This window comes from Falco rusticolus, chromosome 6 (assembly GCF_015220075.1).
Source record: "Falco rusticolus isolate bFalRus1 chromosome 6, bFalRus1.pri, whole genome shotgun sequence".
Lineage (NCBI taxonomy): Eukaryota > Metazoa > Chordata > Aves > Falconiformes > Falconidae > Falco > Falco rusticolus.
In genome coordinates, this window is record NC_051192.1 from 6,236,542 (window position 1) to 6,256,494 (window position 19,953).

The following is a 19,953-nucleotide window of genomic DNA, read 5'->3' on the forward strand; positions in this document are numbered from 1 at the left end:
TCCTCAGGGAAACCTTTTTCAATCACCTCCTTGCTTGCATGAACATGCGGCTTGAATGCTGACCGTCCTTTCTTGTCCAGTTACCTTTCTTTATTCTTGTTCAGAGTAGAAATGCAGGCAAATGTCAAAGATGTAAAAGCATTTCCAGGTAAGAAGCTAAGCGGTGAGTGTTTTTCAGGGTCTGCTGGTTTCTTTCAGCAATGTCCTTCACCTGACAGCAAAGTGAAATCTTTCACAGAGGGCTGCTCCTAGAGATATTATGCAGAGGAAGAGGAAGATTTCACTTCATGATGAGGTGGGGATAAAAATACCCAGCTGGCATACTGCAACATCTATTTCTAAAATGCTGAGGAGGTCTAGTTCATGTTTTTCTTACGCCCCATAATTCCTGCATGCTGACTGCTCCGTTGCTTGTAGTGTGTTAAATATCACTCTATCACTAGTAAACATGTCAAACGTTGCACTGGGGCTAGATCTGACAGTAACAATGCCCTTTGTTTTGTATAATTTTGAAAAGTGAATCATGCACTTTTCCAGTATTTCTCTTCTGAGAGGATGGCTTCAGTGTCTTGCTTTCAGGCTACATAATCAATGGCGTTGAATTGTTTCATGGGGGCAAGAAGAGGGTGTAATTAATTAAATACTCTCAGACTAAGATTTGTGTCCATCAGTACTTAAAATTACACGGTTATAGTAAGCCTGTACCTGTGTGTGTGGGTCCATCAGTGCTCACCCCTGCCTGCCCTTCTGGCCAGCTGCCACCACCCTTTCTGGCCACAGCTGGTGGACCAGAGGAGCACATTGGAGCAAGGAAGATGGAAGAGCTCCAGAAGCACTGCCACTGATTTTTCGTTCTTGCATCTTCTTCAGCAGCCTGAACAATTTACGTATATATGAGCTTCCTTTAAATTCTAGCCCCGGAGGCAGGAAATTTGGGATTCGCCTTCATGAAGAAAGAGCCTCCTTGTGTCCAAGAGCTAACGCTATGCCAGGCTCCCAGTGTAACCCTCCAGGATGTCACTTGTGAAGAGACTGGGCTTTTCCAGAGAGTGACTCCTCCAGTGCACATGTGGAGTGCTGGCATCACCAGCCACCTTCTCCCTCACTTAGAATCTAATTTAGGGTGCATTGCAGCTCCAGCGCAGAATCTCTGCTCTCCCCACTCCTGGGCTGACAGAAGGTCAGGACCATGTAGAAAGCCAATGTCATTCAAAAACACCCTCAGATTTCTCACTAAATTCAGCTGTTCTGTACCATCTGAACCAGCGGGCATGAAAGCCAGCCAGCACCCAAGTCAGGAGGGTTACTTACTTTGAGAACATTGATGCAGCTGAAAATCTGTCCCTCCTCCCTTAATCCTGCCTCCCCCTTTCTTTCCTGATTCACTGTCAGGGAATCAAAATGTCAGGCAGAATATTCAGCAGCTAATAGGTGGAAGGATCAGCAAAATAAAATAACCAGGATCAGTGGGAGCAAGCTAACCTTATTCTGTGAGGAAACACGTGAGTAGATGTATTAGTAGACAAAATAATGTTTAGTTTTGGATTAGGTGTACTGCCCTGAACTCGCTGCAGTCATTTAGGTGGAAAACAGTATAGAATTTGAAAAACAGGCCGGTGGCAGGTGGGAGATTTTGTTTTCTCCCAGGGCAAACTGGAAAACTCACATATATTTTCCTATATACAATTTCCTTTCTGTGACTGGGAAAGTAGCCAAATGAAAATGTTTTCATGGCAAGTATAATAAAAAAGTGGCAACTACCTAAGTTTCACCCGAATGCCAGTGGGTACTAATGGAGATCAATCAACAAAAGTCACTTGTTCAAAGAAAATAATAAATTAATTAGATAATTCTGTTGGATGCCTGTCATCCTTGATTAAAAAGTACACCCCTCAAGATGTCACGGCTGAAAACTGGAAGTCAGCCACACAAAAAGCCTTATTTCACTATGTAACAAAATACCTTGGGATCCATTCAATGTAGTGAATAAAAAGGCAATGATGTCATGAATCTCCTTTTGCAGTAGCATGTATTTCAACAATTGAACTGAAAGAATAAAAAAGTTGCATAGACTGTTGCTTAATATGACCAGTGAAATCTGAAGATCTGGAAGAGGAGAGGAGAGCTGCTTTTCCCATGGGTAGACATGTCTAGTTCTGTTGGCCCAGAAAGGCTGTTTACTTCCAAACAGGTCCTACCTGCATCTGGCCTCCTACATCAGCCAAGACAAAAGATCACAGAGTATAAGCTTTCCCCACCCAGTCTCTGAAACAGCTTGGGATCTCTAGACAGTGATGTGCACTGGGATCCAGTGGAGATGCCAAACAGATGGTTTGGGAGACTTTCAAGCCAGTTCTCAAAAGCAACTTAGGAATTAAGGAGCCGGTGGGACTTGGGTTTGCTTGGCAAATGGGATTTTAAATCTCCTGGATTGCCACATTGCTTTCAAACGTTTGCCTCAAACCTAGTTCTGTTGAGGATACAGGGTGAGCTAAAAAACATTCAGTTTAACTGTGTAGGTGTAAAAACATTTCCAGTTTGCCCAGCTATTTAGTTTACCAGTGAAGGTGCTATGCGTTTGACTGTTTGCTTTGTACACAGAGTTTACGGATCTGAAGTCAAGTGCAGCATTTTGAGGTCAGAGCTGCTGAACCAGATAAGCAGAAGGACTTAGTGACAGATAAAGCTTGTAAGGACATTGCAAAGCAAGCTAATTTGGCAAAGATACAGAGAGGTTTTCACGAAAATCTGCAGAAGTGGAGTTTTCAGATTACTCTGAAAGTGTTGGCTGGAACCCAGATTACTTTTATTTGGAATTCCATTTCCACACACAAAGCTAGGACACCAGAACGCTGGAAAAGGACATTAATAAGTGAACCCGGAGGAAGCAAAGGTAGGATCCATCTGAACCAAAGTGAAACAGATAAACCAAAGAGCTGACAGTGGTTAGTTGTCTTTGAGCTGGGAACAAGGTAAATGCTACCCACGGCTACTTGACATGGATAAAAAGACATGTCCTAGAGCTATGTTTCAGAAAAGTATCTTTCTGTCCCAGAAAGTACATGATTTATCACTGAACTGGAACAGAGTCAGACTAAAAACTCGGACAGTTTTCAGAAAATACCTCAGTGAAAAGATACTCTGAGGAAGAACACACACAGGAGGAACACAACAATGACAGCAGTAAGTGTCCATGCCGCACACTAGAAAGCTTCATAGCGAGAAAACATGAAAGAAAATGTCTGGGGTTTGAAAAGAGTCTCTGTTATAAGAGCTGTGCCTAAAATCATGGGTTTGTAATCCAGTGGGGCCCCAGGAGCAAGGCTGAGGACAGCCCCTCCCCGGTGGGGAGCAGCACCGTGCCAGAGGCACCCACAGAAACATCAGCAGGGTCAGCGTGCAGACAAACCTGCTTGGAAATGCCACAGAGGCAGCAATACCCTGCTGCTGAACATCCCAGCCAGGGGAAAGATGCTGAGGACATATTGCTGGGGAGTTGTGGCTGCTCCCAAGAGGAACAGGGAGCTTGTGCTAGGCTGTTATTCTGGGGATGCCCGAGGAAGCTCCGATGATGATGCTGGGGACGGAGAGTGAGTCCTGAATTGATGGGGCAGAGGCTACACAGGTCGGGGATCGAATGGCTCCTCTGCAGCATTGTCTGGCTTATCTTCTTATCCTCGAAGAGAAGCACTTTCATTTTGAGCAGAATGTGTGCCTACAGCAGAGAGTCTTGCTTAGATGTTAACCTCACATTAATAAAATGGTGGTCTGGAGAACACAAAAATTGGTAGCCTGAAGTATTATCAGCAAGAAGCTTCCTTGAGTTGCGCTGAGCACATCCTTCTGTAAATTATTAAGCATTAAATAAACCCCTCACTTTTGTCATCCGTTTTTCCACTGCTCTGAACCTAGGCAACAAAAATCAGTGGAAGGAATTTTCACTTCCATCACTGCAGGTTATACTGTATCTGTTTGAAAACTGTTAGATCTGATTCCGATTTACACACAAGCCCTTTTTACACAGTGTACAGGGGCCTTAAAGGGTGTCACCGACATTCACACACACTTCAAGGGCCCTTTTTATTGCCAGAGTACCAAAGAGAGGCATGGCAGCCTCCATGGAAGTGGAAATCAGGCATGGTTCCTCTAAAAATGAACTTCACTGGGGCAGATCTTGCGTGCAGCATTGGGAGGGGGAAGCTGAGGATAAGTACTATATAGAGCAGTGCCCACGAGGCTGTGTCTTTTAGCACGCACCTGTCCTCTCTTTGCCTCTTTCCTCTCCTGCCTGTACATCTTTTGCAGCATAGAGCTCTCGCCTCTAAATAACAGAAGGAGAGGGAGGAAAAATGATTTCGTCATGATTTCATGTGATTCCCTGGGTAGGTAAAAATAAAAGTTGTTAAACTGGTGACCATGCATGAATCTCGCAGAAGTGACAGCACTGACTCCTCTGTGCTTTTCTTAATAGCAGAGCTGAAAATAGCCAATATGATGTTGGCCTGAGATTTTATAAGACTGTCTGTGTTTTCCTGATGACAAAGATATGACCCGGCAACATTCATGCCAGTGCCAGATCAGGATATGGCATGGAAGAAATTACATCAGGAACGACTAGAAATGATAGGGAGCTTTTCAACAAAATCTTCCAAGGAGAAGATTTCCCTGGGGAGAGCAGGAGACCAATGGGTCTCAGAGTGGTTATTCTGAGGACAGGACCATGAGGAGATGGTATGCCATCAATGTCCCGTGGTGAGAACAGGCATGTCCCCTTCTTCCCTCCCATATGCAAGAGCTAAGGATTTTTTTAACTCTGAATTCTGACTCTGATATCCAAGAGACTTCTCTGGTTTCACCATCAATGAATACCCCCAGACAGCACTAATGATCGCTTTCACTATCCTGCCTTTCTTCCCACTCCCCCCCAGTACTCCAAGCATATCTCCAGACATATATTTTCTTTTGGTTTCACTCTAGGATCAAAATCTCTGCATTTGTCATGAAACAGAATTATTATGCTCTGGCTAATGCTAATGAGAATGAAAATGTGACGAACAGGTGATCTGTGTAACCTCAATGTGAAACTATTTTTCAAAGTACACTTCAGTAATTTAAGAACTCAGAGAAGTAGTAAAAAAAACTCACGATCAAGAAAGAAAGGGCTCCTTTCTGACCAGAATCACATCTCTGCACCCTTTCTGTCTTCAGAAGACTTTCACGAGACTGGCTGGGAGAAGACCTGACCCAAGAAGACTTTCTATCAAGTGAAATCTGCTAACAGAAGTGTCTAGTAGATTGATCATGCAAAAGCACTGTATGATTGCTACTGCTTTTCTAGCCCACAGTCATGAGTAATCCCTTGTTTCCTTCCTTCTTTCTTCCACAGGATATTACAAGGCAGAGCAGATTGCCAAGAGACCAAATGAAGGGATGGCACCAAAAGCAGCTGTCCAGTTTGGATTCCTTAGATAGGAACAGTCTGATCAGCATCAAAGCCCAAAGAAATATTTGGCTTTGAGTCACTTTCTCAAGTACCATGGGGAACAGAAAACAGGAGGGGGAGAACAGTGAGAGAGAGCTATAAATTATTTTGCTGCCTGTTTAATTTTGCTCTGCATAGCCATCTACTTAATTGTGGAGTAGAGTTTTTCCATGTCCATCACCTCGAGGAGATGCCCAATATGATAAACACAAGTAAGATATTTACCAAATGCTGAAAGAATATTGCTCACATTGAGAAGGCTGCTACCTCATGACAAAGCCATGAGTACCTTTGGTACTTTGAATGCGCAGCCAACTGAAAAGGAGAATTATTCCCATGGCAGATGAAAGCAGGGGCATGTAAAGACTTGATCAGCCTCTTCATTACGGAAATTTTGCCACTTGGTTCAGGACTGGACTCCCTAATTTATTTGGTCGAGCTTTACCTCTATGATTTGTTCACCCTTTCAGTTTTTACCTTTGATATCTGTTTTGTATTTCTAAAGGATCTCGAGGGATTGCTGTGGTCTCATTGCCTAAGGTCTTGGTGGTCTCATACACAGTTAAACACATACAGAGAAGGCACTTTCAGTGATCTTTCTAACAGCAATATATGTTGTTTCAACGCTTGTATGACACTAAGTGTGTGGAGTGGCAACCTTCCAGTTTTTGCAGGAGTTGGCAGCGAGTATAGCTCCTTAATAGAACAGCAACATATTTCTCTTTCAGATTTGCAGTTTCTAAATGTCACTCTTTTATTGATGATTTATAGAGATCTTTTCTTGCCAGACCCAACCGGAGCAATATATATACATGAAATAGATATTATAGACTCCAAAAATAATGCTTTTTCCCTTGATTGGATCAAAAATTATGGTAAAGCATTGTAAATTTTGTCTCCTTGAAACCATTTTATAAAGTAAATCAAACAGTTGGATCTCTCTGAAAGTGCAGTCTTCTAATTTTATGCATTGCACAGTGCACTGAAGAATAAGGATGAATGGCTGATAATTTACAGACACTCTTGACCATGTATTTAACTTCTGTAAAAAATTGTCATCTCACTGTCTAGTTTGATAAATTTAAATGAATAATGCACTGATACTGTTTACTGAAAGGTATGCTTCAGATTTATCTTCTAACATTTCACTTGAACATTCTAGTACACCAAAGCCCTATATAAAATGGAAAAAAGATATCCAGTGATATTACTACCGCAAGTGAGATTTTATTTGGAGAGAGCCAGGGAAGACAGTCAGTCACTCTTACCCTTGTTACTTCTCCTGAAGAAAGAGACAGTATTCAGTGGTGACCCTGAAAAAAATCAATATTTGAGGGACAAAGGTCAAAATTCAGGGCAAAGCAATATTGTGTTTTCTGAATATTTAGCACAGAAGTGGCCCCTCGTGTTGGTACAAATGCGAGGGAGTTTTGGAGTCTTCCCAAGCTCCTGGGCTGCAGGTGAGAAGCCTCCAGGGCTGCATCAGTCACTGTGATCTGCCTCATGCAATTTGCACAGGGCTCCGTTATAAATAACTCCCACTTCTCCAGTCGGCTTGTGCAGTTAAAATAGCTACTACCAGCGATGCTCAGCAGATTTGTAGGTTTCATGATACTTCAGGTCCCAGCTGAGCTGACAGCTTCACCTTTGCCCCCACAGACACCAACACCATCGATTCTTCTAGATGGAGGGATGTCGCGGTTGCATTGCTTGCCCTGCCCGCTCGCAGGGTCTCGGCTCCGCTGGCTGCAGGGGAGGCTGAGCCGGTTGCAGTTACCTTTCTGCTGCCTCCTGCTTTGCCCTGTGTGGAAAATGGAGAAATAAATACCCCTTAACGCAACCTTCAAGACTAAGCCATGGGAATCACAGTGGCATCTGAACTTCGCTGCCTTGACAGAAGCATGCCCAGAGAGGCTGTGAGGATGCCTGAACCTTGAATTTCTGGGAGAGCACTAAATGTTTGGGAAGCTGTGGCATATGCCCATTTCCTGGCATACTGTAAGTATGTGGCTGAATATGTTTTGAAGAATAATTCTTCCCTGTACAGCCATGCTGCTTACTTTTAGGGAGAGCAACAAGGAAGAGCAACCTTTTATAGAAAGCTGTTGAATTAACATCTACATTAAACCAGTTTAAAAAAAAATAATCCCAAACCCACAAAGGTAGGTGCCAGCTACTTATACCAGCAAAAGCTAATTTCATATTTCAGGCATAATACAAAAGCTAGACCAGATTATGAAAGGGCTTGAATGAATGTGCAGTAATCAATGATTTCCAATAGCTTTGGGTTTGTATTTATTTATTTTTTAAAAGGCAGAAATTAGGTAGTACTGAAATTTGAAGAAGGAGGTAGATATTTGCTAGCAGCCTCCAGGGAGTTTTAAGGTGTTATAGATGGAGGTTCTGTATTTGTACCACGTAAGTAATGTCTTGAGGATCAAATAGGGGACATAGCAATAAAGTAGAAATCCACTGGTTTAAACAGCACTACAAACACGGCCATTTTTTTCTGAAATGAAAGAATAGAGCCCCTAGCTAGCTTCTGAGATAGATTCAGCCCCTTTAAGGATCGGCTGCAGCAGGGAGGTTCTGGGCAGGACTATACTGTCATCTAACAGGGACAACAGTCCTGCACCCGTGTAATCTGGTCATTCACAGACAGGTGTCATCTTTTGCTTTTCCCATCAAGCAAACCTGGGTGTTTTTTGGTTGGTTTTTTGGGGTTTTTTTTTTTGGTTTGGTTTGGTTTGGTTTGGTTTTGGGGTGGGGTTTTTTTGTTGTTGTTGTTGTTGGTTGTTTGGGGTTTTTTTGTTTTCCTGTATTGTGGAAGAGGTTTGAGTTTTTCAGAGAAGATTCGTGTTGAAATGGCTGTGAAGTTCTCAGCTTGGCTTGGTTGCTTTGCACTGTTACAGACATCGTCTGTCCCAATGCACCGTGTGCTCATTCTCTGCACAGCAGCCTTGAGTGCAAGCAGAGTAAACGGCCACTTAGACATTTGTGAACTCGGACTTTGTTCCATGGACAGAGATCTCGTCCACAGCTGGACCTAACTCTTTTCCAAGCAGATGAACTCGAGGAGGCAGAGGTAAAATCTCCTCCCCACAGTTCGGTCTAAGAAGTAGTCTGGTTTCACAGCCTACGCCTGTGCACAGTGGCAGGGCAGCGACAAGGCTTTATTTAAGCACACTCTCCTCCCTATCCCTCGTCTGTCTGCCCACAAGTGACAGCCATTCCCATGGGGTTTGTGCTAGCATCCAGGCTGGCACTTGCTCAGTCAGGTATTTCAAGAACACCGGAGCCCATGGCCAATGTTTGTTCCCAGTGCTGGAGCAGCACAGCTCACTGGGGGCACTGGGGCTCCCCAGTTACGCACGTGTCCTCACACTCTCCCACATCAGGCTTTGCTAGCAGCATTCCATGCTGTGACCACACAGATCTAGGATATCTCAGCACATTTGCTTAGATGAAGGCACAAAGACAGACCAGCATTATTTTGGCAGCACTGCATTGTCTCTCCTGCCTAGGAGAGGAGATAGAGCATCCCAAATTTCTGCATGAGACTAACCACTTGCTAGGACTTGGCACCCATGTCCCAGTCCCTGTGTGTCACTGCTAGAGCCCCGCGTTTGCTAGACCTTTGTGGACAGCCAACCCCTCCCTCTTATTGCTCAACAGATGATCAGTTTTTGGCAACCATCAAAGTGGATCTTATGGTTCTACATGGCAAATATAAATACAAATTTGAGCTAATCTATAGGCTTATTTGTTATAGCTTCCCAACTGTCCACAGCTGGCTTTACGTACAGCTGTTGGGGGCTCGTCTCACAGTCTGAACCCCAGGGAATTATAGATATTGCGGTCAGTCCACCAAGCCATAGTAGCCCTGTCAGTGTCACAAAGCAAACGTCACACATAGGGATGGTGACTGCATCTTCATGCCTCTTTGTCCTGATTCGGGTTGGCACTCTCTTCCCTAGGACCACACCAGTGTCAGGCTGCACTGTGGCTGTACCATGTTCCTTCACCTTAGCAGGGTCATGTATCCTGCCTTGGACAATATTTTAGACAGATTTTTAATCGCAGCAAATGTAGGCATCCTGTAGGCCTCCTTCAAGCAAATTACCTGCAGGAAAGGATATTTTGCATGATTGCTTGGACAACAGTGTCGTAGGTGATACATCTAGCAAGACAGCCTTTGATACAAACTGCAAAACTTTGAAACCGATGGAACTGGACCCAGCAGGACAGAGCATCTGAAAGTATGCTCCTTTGGCCAGACAGAGGTCTTGTCAGGAAGGCAGGGTGGGAGGGAGTGATGGTGTAAATGTACTTGTATCATCTGCTGGAAAGGTTGAACATCACTGACAGAGGTTATAGTACTGGGGAATAAAGTGACAGCAACTGCTGCTCTGTCCTGCAGCTCCAGCGAGTGTTACCCCTCTCACGATGTTACCGTTACCTTGTACTCTTTGTTTGTGCCTGACCCACACAGACCACTGCTGAACACTCTTGCCACTTTCTACAGAGTATCTACCTCAAAAGGCTAGAACATAAGGCTTTCATCAAGTGAATGTATAGTAAATACACAAAATATTTAGATGAAGTGTATTAAATGTCTTTGTAAGGCCAGAAAAGTGTTTTACAAGTACTATACCTTTTAGCCTCTATTCAGAATCTTGAACAATTCTTGGATAAAATTCTGTAGGTGATATTGAAGTTTCACAATAATCTGAATTAAAGGGAGCAAAACAGCTGCTGAGAGGCCCAAAGATGATTAATTTAGATGCAGAGCTTAGTCTGAGTACAAGGCTGATTTTAAAGATGTAAACAAATTAATTGCCAATGTGACATAAACCCATATATAAAAAATGGATATGATATTTTAAGATGTACTTTTGGATAATAAGTATGTTTACAGAAAAGCAGCGATACAGAACAGCAGTGAATGTCTTTCTACCCTGGTGCACTACAATCCTATTATCATTTTCCTGCAGTTTTTTAATGAAGTTCAACTACATTATCTAGAGCAACTATTTGTGTGCATTTAATTAAATTTATAAATAGACCACCAGAAAACAAAATTACAGGAAATAACGGGGAACACAACAAAAATGAAAAGATGAAGGATTTTTTAAGGATGCATTGTGGTGGGTAAAGCAAAAGTATAAGTGAATACAAGGAGCTGGTAAAACTCTTCCTCAGAAGCACTTGATTAACCTTTCTCTTTCTGAATGGCTGCTGAGTAAAAGGCACAAGTGTTGGGTTTGCCATATCACTTTTTTTTTTCTTCTTTTTTCTCTGTATTCTGGTTAGTTGTAATTGTAATACTTGCAATCAAATACATTCTGGCAATAACAATGTATTAAGTGTGCTTTTTCAGATGGGAACCTCTAACTCTCGTTAGCTTTTGTAGTAATGTGGCCAGCTGGCAACGTGAGCACTGACATGATTACTGTACCATGGCAATCACAAAGGTGAGCTAGGAACTGATAAAAAATTGTCCCATCCCCAGTTCTTGCGCGAAACTATATACTGTCTGCGTGGATTTTAAGTAGGACACAAAATTGGAAGCCCTGAAACTTCTCCAAGATGCAAATAACATGTAGCCCTGTGAAGAACTGAGAGGAATTAAATTAAATTAAGCAAAAGGAAAGTTAGCAGCTAAGACCGTCAGAAGCAAATTGGATGGTTTTGTTTTAGTCCAGAAAAGGAAGACCAAGATGACTGTTTTCTTTTCTACGTTTCACGGTGTGTTGTTCTTTTTTCTTGCATAATTTTTTCTCATGTAGAAAGGCCAAACCAGGAAACCCTAATCCAAAACTGAAAAGGAAACCTCAAAAAACACATTTTGCTTCAAGAAGGAAAAAGGAATTGAGATTTTGGACTGATGGTTTTCAGAATTACTGTGTTTACTATTGATTTCATTTTTTCTCGTTCTTTAGAATTGATGAATATCTAGAGGTTCTGCTTAATTCTTGTAGTGATAGATCTTCATCTGGAAACACAAAATTGTCACAATGTAACCATAGGCGTTTCCTTGGCTCAGTTGCCTTTGGTCTAGACTTGAAATGTTGTGCTTCGCGCTACTGGGCTAAAGAAAATTCCCCTTACACTGATGCACAGCAAAGATATCCTGAAAAAGCTCCAATGTATCTGCTAAAGTTTGCCCATAATTACCCTGCTGTACCTGCACCGATTTCCACAGGGCTTGGAAAGCCTGTGTTTTGAATGCTGAAATGTCTCACATCCGTTTGCTGTTCAATAATGGAATAGATAGCCAAAGATTTTTTCAAAAAAGAAGTGTTTTCAGCCACTTCAGGCTACGGCACCATTAGCACGCCGTGCAGTGTAATACCAACAGATAAGCTGGCTGGAGCAGTCGGAGCTGAGGCCCCGAACACATTGAGGGGGGTCCCTGCGGAGCAATTTGGTTTTGCCCCCCTCTGCTGCGTTACTAGAGTTTGTGTGTGGTAGAAGGTATCTGAAGAGAAGCGGAAGAGGCTTCCGTCACCAACAGGCAAGGCAGCAGCTGGGAAGAGGGGGACAGTGAAAAAGAATAGGGTGAGACAAGTCCTTCAGAAGAGTTCACTAGGACAGGGATGGCAACGGAGCAGAAAGATGGGAAAAGATACTGATGAGGGGGTGCCTCAATGGGAGAAACAAGAGAGCTGAGGTCTGGTAGCTGACAGCAAGTGTGAAGGTGCAGATGGCTGTACATCATAGCACAAGGAGGACTCAGTGTTAGCACGACACGGCTCAACCTGGTGGAAGAGCACCGTACTGGTGCATGCATGTTCCACACATGCCACAGAATTCCATGGCAGTGCATTTACCCGCTGGTTCAGAGACTCCTACTCCCACAAAGCCTTGGCGTTCATTAGGTGGGCATGTGGAGCAGGTCTTCATCCAAAAGAAATTCAGATCTTTATATCGACAGCACACTGTGATGCAGACCAACACAGCTTCAGTTCACTGATGCTCTGAACTAAAATACACATGTAGACGTGCTTTAACAACTTGACTGAGGTCTCGTTACACCGTGTCATGGAATTTCTGTGGGAGCTTGTTCTGGAGCCTTTATTAAGAGTCAACTCAGAAATACAGCCTTTATCATCTGGTTTGGGTGATAATCTATGTTACTATCAATTCTTCCTCACATTCTCTAGCAACATAAAAAGTACTTAAGTAGTTGTGATGCTTTTGGGAGGTGTTTGGTCAGCAGTGCTAGAGTCTGAGTTTTCCTAGGCTCAGGAAGGTTTGCACAGTACACACATGCTACTGATAAGTCCCTGAAGACGGGTGGATCACTTCTTGTGAAAAGGGACAATTATGTTTCTGGTGCATCAAATTTTGACTTGTCAATACTGCACAAGAACAAGTATAATTTATCCCAAGGATCTGACTATATATTTCTCTGTTCAGGAAATAAATGCACGCATTGTTTGTGTTCAAACTACTGAAAAGCTATCAGATTAAAATTACTTTCTGTCCCATACAACTGACTGCTACTGATGATCTAGGTGTGACAGCTTCTAGATACCAACCTCTTTGCCATCTGGTCTCTCAGAAGAGCAAAACCCCTGCATTTGCTTTGAAAGCAGCTCTGCCATATGGCAGCATAGTACCTATTTAGATTCTCAGGGCTGAAGTATATCATTTAGTTTTCATGAGTGTTCTTGAAACTGCTTTGCAGAAATCTGGCATTGGAATAACATCCGCACTGCCCATCTAAATGTGAGCCATGGGTTTTTTTCTTCAATATTCTGATGCTCCTTTTCTCTAACAGATACTTTCTTCATATTCATTCACCAAACATACATAAGATTACATGTTCTCATGAATACATTTGACCTTTAAGTTGCTGAACCTATGCATGTTCAGTGACTAATGCAGCATGATTCCTTTGTAAAGTGTTTCAATTTGGCCTGCAGTCAAAGCACCTGAATTACTTCTAACACCTTGGCTTGACAAGAAGATGTAATTGTATTAGTTTCTCAGTTTTTGCAACTATACTTTAATGCAGGTTGAAATAATGCTGAAATTTCAAGCAGCTAAGTCCCCAGCTGAGACCTCCTAAATCATCCTGAGGACTAATTTTAGACAGAATGTCAGCTACTAATCAACACTAAGGATCAAATTACTTGTACTTTTTCCAGACTGCTAAATTAATACGGTGTTAGCCTTGATGAACTGCAACAAAGTTATATTTTTATATGGTACTGTAAATTGTCTGTAATGCCTCTGTAACAAAAGTTCACTTCTCTTTCTGCAGAGGCATAATCAAAGCCATAAATATGCAAGTGTGAAGTGAAGAGACAAAGTGCAGCAAATGTCACTGATGACTAGTGGCTTTAAAGAAAGCATTTTCAAACATCTTGTGAGCCACAGTGTTTACCTTTGATGCCTCTTGCTGGGCTTCTAACCTGCTCGTGCAGGACCTGGGACGAGGCAGCTCTCAGAAGTGCAGAACAAACTCTGCTCCCGTTGTGATGAAAGACTCAAGCATGGCACCCATATGCTGTCGGAGTCAGCCTGCCCGCAAGGAAATGCTAGAAAATGTGCTAGTATGAGAATAATTAAATGGACAAATCTGGTTTAGACAAAAGCAGAAACTTTCCCAACACTAATCTATTCCAGATTGCAAGGAAGCTTTCAGTAGCTTTTGCCTTCTTTGAATTCTCAGGGGACCATTGTAGCATCAGAACCAATGAATGACAGAAATACAGGACAATTTTTCACACTGGATTAACATTAGCTGTCAGGTTCAAAGACCTCGGGACCACAACTAAGTGGAACCATTGGATGCAAGACATGCCTATACATCTACCTGCACAGGACGTATATAGGAGTTGCATCACTGGTAAGCCATCGCCCTAGTGACTGTGGTCACACAAGCAGCCTGTAATAGATGAGCAGTTCTATCTATACCATGTGTAGTGAGCTTTCTTTTAACCCTTACAATTAAAACACTGGAAACACGAGGGAATTCCTTTCGTCCAAAGTCCCATTTCAACGGCGTGCTCAGCTGCTCTGGCAGGGAAGCAACGGGGAGAAGCAGCCCAAAATGTGGCTGCTGCTTTCCCTCCGAGACAGCAGGTGCCATACCCAGGTAGGCAGAGGGAAGGAGCGCAACGAGGCAGGTGCACGACGCCTGGAGAAAATGTCTCTTCGAAGAGCCCGGACCTACCAAAGACAGCTGCCACCTGCCCAGGTGTGACGAGACCTCCAGCCTCTCCAACACAGCAGCTGTTTTCAGCCTGGCTTGAATTTCTGAGATAATTTCTCAGCATGGGTCAGTCCAGGCCATGCCTGGAATGTTGCCCATTCCTCTTTACTTACTTAAATGGTGTTTCAGATGCAAAATTTGCCAAACTCTTTAACTTTGTGCCCTGTCGATTGCAGTAGTTTGTAGAAAGGGTTTATTTTCTGATTAAAAAAAATCACACTTGTTTTCTGCAGCCATCACTCTTTTCTCTTACCGACGGACTAAGTTAATCATCCTAAACGGCAGTACATATCATTCCAGAGCTAAAGGTAAATTATTACTAAAACAGAAGACGTTAGTCAAGACAGATTTGGCTAAGGGCTAGATCTTTATTTTATTTTGCAATGACACAAGACTTTATCAGTACAGGTGACTAGAGTTGTGCCAATTTGTCTGGGTCTTCCCCCACTCTTTCTTTCCCCCATCCCACTGAAAACACATGAAGTCCTGTAAGAAAGCTGTGGTTTACTTTTGGGAGAGAAGGCAGCTAAGTTCCAGGTGCTTGGTATGCTTGAATTAACCTGACCTAATAAACTGTCTGAATCTACAGTTTCTGGTTTCTAATTGCTTAGCCAGCTAAAAACACCTCTCTTTGATCATACAGATGTCAGCTTTGATTTCTTTTTTCTCCCCTTCTCACCTATCAATCTGTCACCAGCTGCTAACTGTCATCTGTGAAATGCCAACAAAACAAGTCACAGTGGTGGTTTTACTGGCACAATCTGGTGGCATCCACTCTGGGAAAAAAGAGCAAGCAGAGATGCACAGGCCCACACCTGAGATGTTATCTGACATAGGACTTCAAGTGGTGTAAAAGAAAGGGCATAACCAAATAACAGAGCATACTTGGTTATGGGAGTGCTCTGCTGGGGACACTTGTGTGGTTAACAACCCAGGAACAACCATCATTGATTGGACCAGTATCCTTCTCCAAATGTGGTCAGCAACAGATGCTAGACTAGACAGAGGAGAGATTTCCCCAGAAATACTTCCCTATTTTACCATGATTTGCAGCTTGGTAAATTCCCAAGACTGGAGAAGACATTTTTTTTTTATTATTATTTAATAGCCCTTGACAATTTTTTCTTCTATGTATTTGTCCAGTTGTTTTCATAGCCATGTAACATAGCACCCTAAGCGTCCTGTGTCTCCAAAATCAGAATATTTGGTCACCATTTCCATTCCTAAGGAATCTGCAAAGGCCCAGTTCTCTTCAGGGGACAGCTGAGGACTTCACCCCTTCCTTCCAGAGGGAGTTCAATCCAACAACCTCAAGCCTTCAGCTGATGCAAGAGTATTCTGAGTATAATGCAATTCACAAAGTACTTCATGTGTGAGCTTTTTCTCTGAATGCATGTAACGAGGAAACGGGCTGGTGTCGAAGTTACTTCTTACTGAAGGATCAACCACTGTTCAGTCTTTGCATCAGTTTTCTCTACTGACAATTCTAGATTTTCTAACCTTTCTAGACCTCACGTTATAGATGAAATAAGTGTAACAGAAATGACTTTTTGCTCTGAGTCATATTTATTTGCATGCTTCTCATTTTGCATATCCCATCATGCCTGCCTCCACTGCTAAAAAACAATTGGAATTCCACATGATAAAGTAACACATTGGCGGCTGTCATCATTTTACTGAGGCAGATCTACCCTCCCAGTCCCAGGCTATTGATAAAGGCCTGATAAAGGGGCAGGCTTGGCCCTGTAACCTGAAAGGGGCCTCTTCCCATATCCTAAGCAGATGCTTATCCAGTCAGGGTGGGCATGAAGTCCTGGAATTTGCTGCTGTACTATTACAGATGAGGACTTATATAGTCATATAGTACATATACATATCTTTAGATATATGAGGAGATATATATAGCTATCCTAATAAAGATTAAGGCAACATCTGGGTGCCTTAAGAACCATGGAAAAATCTATTCTGGGCGCGCTACGGGGAAGTTTGCATCTGTGCATTCCCACCACCTACGGCCTCCAGCACTGAGCATGCACTTGTTCCAGAAGCTTAGAAGGCTGAAACAAATTTAGAGCTCCCTGTAACTGCTTCTGGCACATCTGGTCCAGATTTCATTTTGGTAGTCTGTGCATCTTTGAATGAAAGCTTTGGAGAAAAACCGAGGTGAAAGAATTCATTGTTTCACCTGTATCTGAGCACAGAGCTGTAATTTTCCCTCACAGTGGTGCTCAACTAGTAACTTTTCCTTGGATAACATCATAATATATAGGATGTTTTACGAATAACAGAAACACTTATTCAGCCATTCTCTCTCACGTCTGAGGCAACAGCTGCAAAGCTATCTGCGGTTTCATTTCCCTAATACATTTTCAAAATGAACTTCCAACACAATGTTGGCAGACCACTAATAATAAAAGCTTAATTACTTGTGGTATCAACTACACTACGATTTTTCTAAAAGTTTTTTCTCATTTGTCTAGCTTTTTACCATGAACGCTATTAATCTGCTTCCAGATCTTTATTTAGCTTCAGCAGTAGTCCACCCTCTCATAGAAATGCAATGCTGGAATGCACCTGAGAACCTAACATATCCTGCAGAAAAGGTTTAAATAAACAAATATTTAAATAAATAAATAAAACATTAAAAAATTGAATAAACACAAAAAAAAAAAGGATCCTGAATATTTTTTAATCAAAATGTCTTTAGTTAAGTGCTTATGGTTTACTAACAATCAGGCTTATAACTGTTTCAAACAAGACTGCAATCACTTCACGGCAGCATGTTACAGGAATGGGTCAGGAGACCCCTCTTGGCTTGAATAAGTTGTGATTTAAATGGATCAAGCAACCAAAAGTGGCAGAGGCAAAAAGCACAGTGAGCTGAATTCACTTGTTAATGATGAATTAGAGGCAGGGGCAAGACAATAGTCAAGGTCTCTGGGGCCTCAGTTTTGCCCTTGTTTCTTGATCACTTTGCTCCAGCCTGTACATGTAAATTTTGGCCCTAGCCATGCAGGATTTCTTTCCAGTGAACAAACAACATCTGATTCACTTCCAGCAACAAACTTTCTTATGCTTATCAACCAGTTTATTAGAGCATGAAGGAAAATTGGTCATGACTTCAGTTCCTGTACTGCTGGAATTAACAAGCTGGCTGTTGCCAGCACTAAACTTGGAAGTGCTAATGGTAATTAAAATCTATTTTCAAACACATCTGACAGTTTTAAGGTGAATAAGTACTTGTTACTCATGTGAATTTCCAGACTGTGTAATAAAAAAAAAAAAAAAAAAAAAAAGGTGCTACTTTCTTCAGGAAGATGTCAGCTGTGGGAAAGAAATAATTATTAATGAATTATTTATGTTGGGTGATATAGCATTTGTTCTCCTTTAGTGAGTTTATGGCTATGTGTGTTCTCCAAACTCTGAGTAAGAGAAGCTTGGAACCAGAATTTACAAGCATTGCTATTTTTGGTTAACTTTTTAGTTGTTATATTGTTGTTACAGCAGAAAGATATGGCAAAATAGTGCTAATATTGAAGCTGAAATCAACTGTTAGTAGCTTTACTACCATTTGACAAAAGTCCATGTAGCCCATTCACTCAATTTTTCCTCAGGTGCATTTGAGTAAAATACCTTGTATTAACAAAGTACCCTAACACCTAGCCCAAATGGGACTGTGTTCCAAAAGGTAATCTTGATTATTCAACATATTCATACCATACAGTGTGGAAAATAAAGGAAGGATAATCATACTTTGTTTTCCACTTCATTTTCTAAGCCGGCTTCCTGGCTAATTCAATCTATTGGATCAGTGGGAGGGACATGGGATAGATTAAAAAAATGTTGACTGTCAGATCACCAGGGGACTTGAATTAATGTTCTTTTGCACAGAATGGAAGCATATGGGCCACAGAGTGAAGCTCTCCTTGGAAAATTACTGTCAAAACAGTACCATCTCTATTAACACAGCTGCTGACTTGTGAAGCAGGAATCAGATTTTACTTGAGTTAACCTTCAAAAAGCCGTTTCAGAGGGAGTGCTCACTAATACTCTCCTGCTACACCAACAATATTGCCTATTTAACAGCTTACACAGGTTGCACCTGTACAACTCCAAAAGCGCTACTACAGGATGTTACATCCTATAGACCCCCTTATGATAATGTGAAGGAAGCAAAATAATGTTCACCCAGCCTGACAACTGCTATCAAGGTGCCATCTTCCTCCCGTAAAAAGGGAAAGCGCACTTGACAGAATATCCTTCATATACCTAATACAGGTTTCACAGTATGGGCTTTGTGCTCAATTTGTTTGCATTTCAGCTGATGTCCAAGGCTGAAATTCTGTCTTCGTATATAATTGGATACAGACATTTCCTTTAGATATTTCTTCCACAGATGTTCTAGCTTGCTCTCCCAACAATTTCCACAGGAAAGAGTGAGGGTCTTTTATCTGTCATTTCTTTACGTGCAAGCTATGCAATGTTTTATCTGAAGGGAATGTTAAAGGCTCAAAGTCAAGAAGAGGCTGAAGCTAATGCTTTATTTACACATTAAGTAAGATTGCCTCTAATAAGCAATGTCTTGTTCCTGCAGAAGTGCATGCCTGCCCCAGCACGTGCCAGAAACGACAGTCATGAGGAATTCTGCTGAAACAAAATCCTACTGATTTACACTGTTAAAAAGTGACAAGTTTTGGTCTTCTTTGCATATACTGGCAGTGTCCAATGACAAAGAGACTTAAAAGTTACTTAAAAACGCATGGACTGCATGGATTTATTAAGGTCCTTACAGAAAAGCAATGCAATTTTTTTATCGTTGTTATTAACAATGGTACTGCTTCATCAAGAGAAATGTTTAACTTTCTGATACTTCTGGTAATACAAAATGTAGGCTTCTGACCTCATTCATCATGCACAAAGACTGAAGCAATCCTCCTATACAAGTAATGCAACCAGTGCAGATTGTTGTAATGAAGAACATCGGGATACTGGTGGAATGTGCACCTTCAAATATAGTCAGAATTAGTTGGTTCTTGAACATAATCTGTTACAACTCAAGATCGCTGCTGCGTTATGCTTTACTCTCCATATGCACCCAGATTTATGTAATTCAAGTCTTAGAGTCACTAGCGCTTTTGAGTGCTGAATGTAAGAAACTTTTATGAAACCTGCTGTACAGAGGGCAGCTCAGAAAAATTAAGTTATTCAAAGGAGTCTTGACTGGGACTTTTCTTTTTGCTTCTCT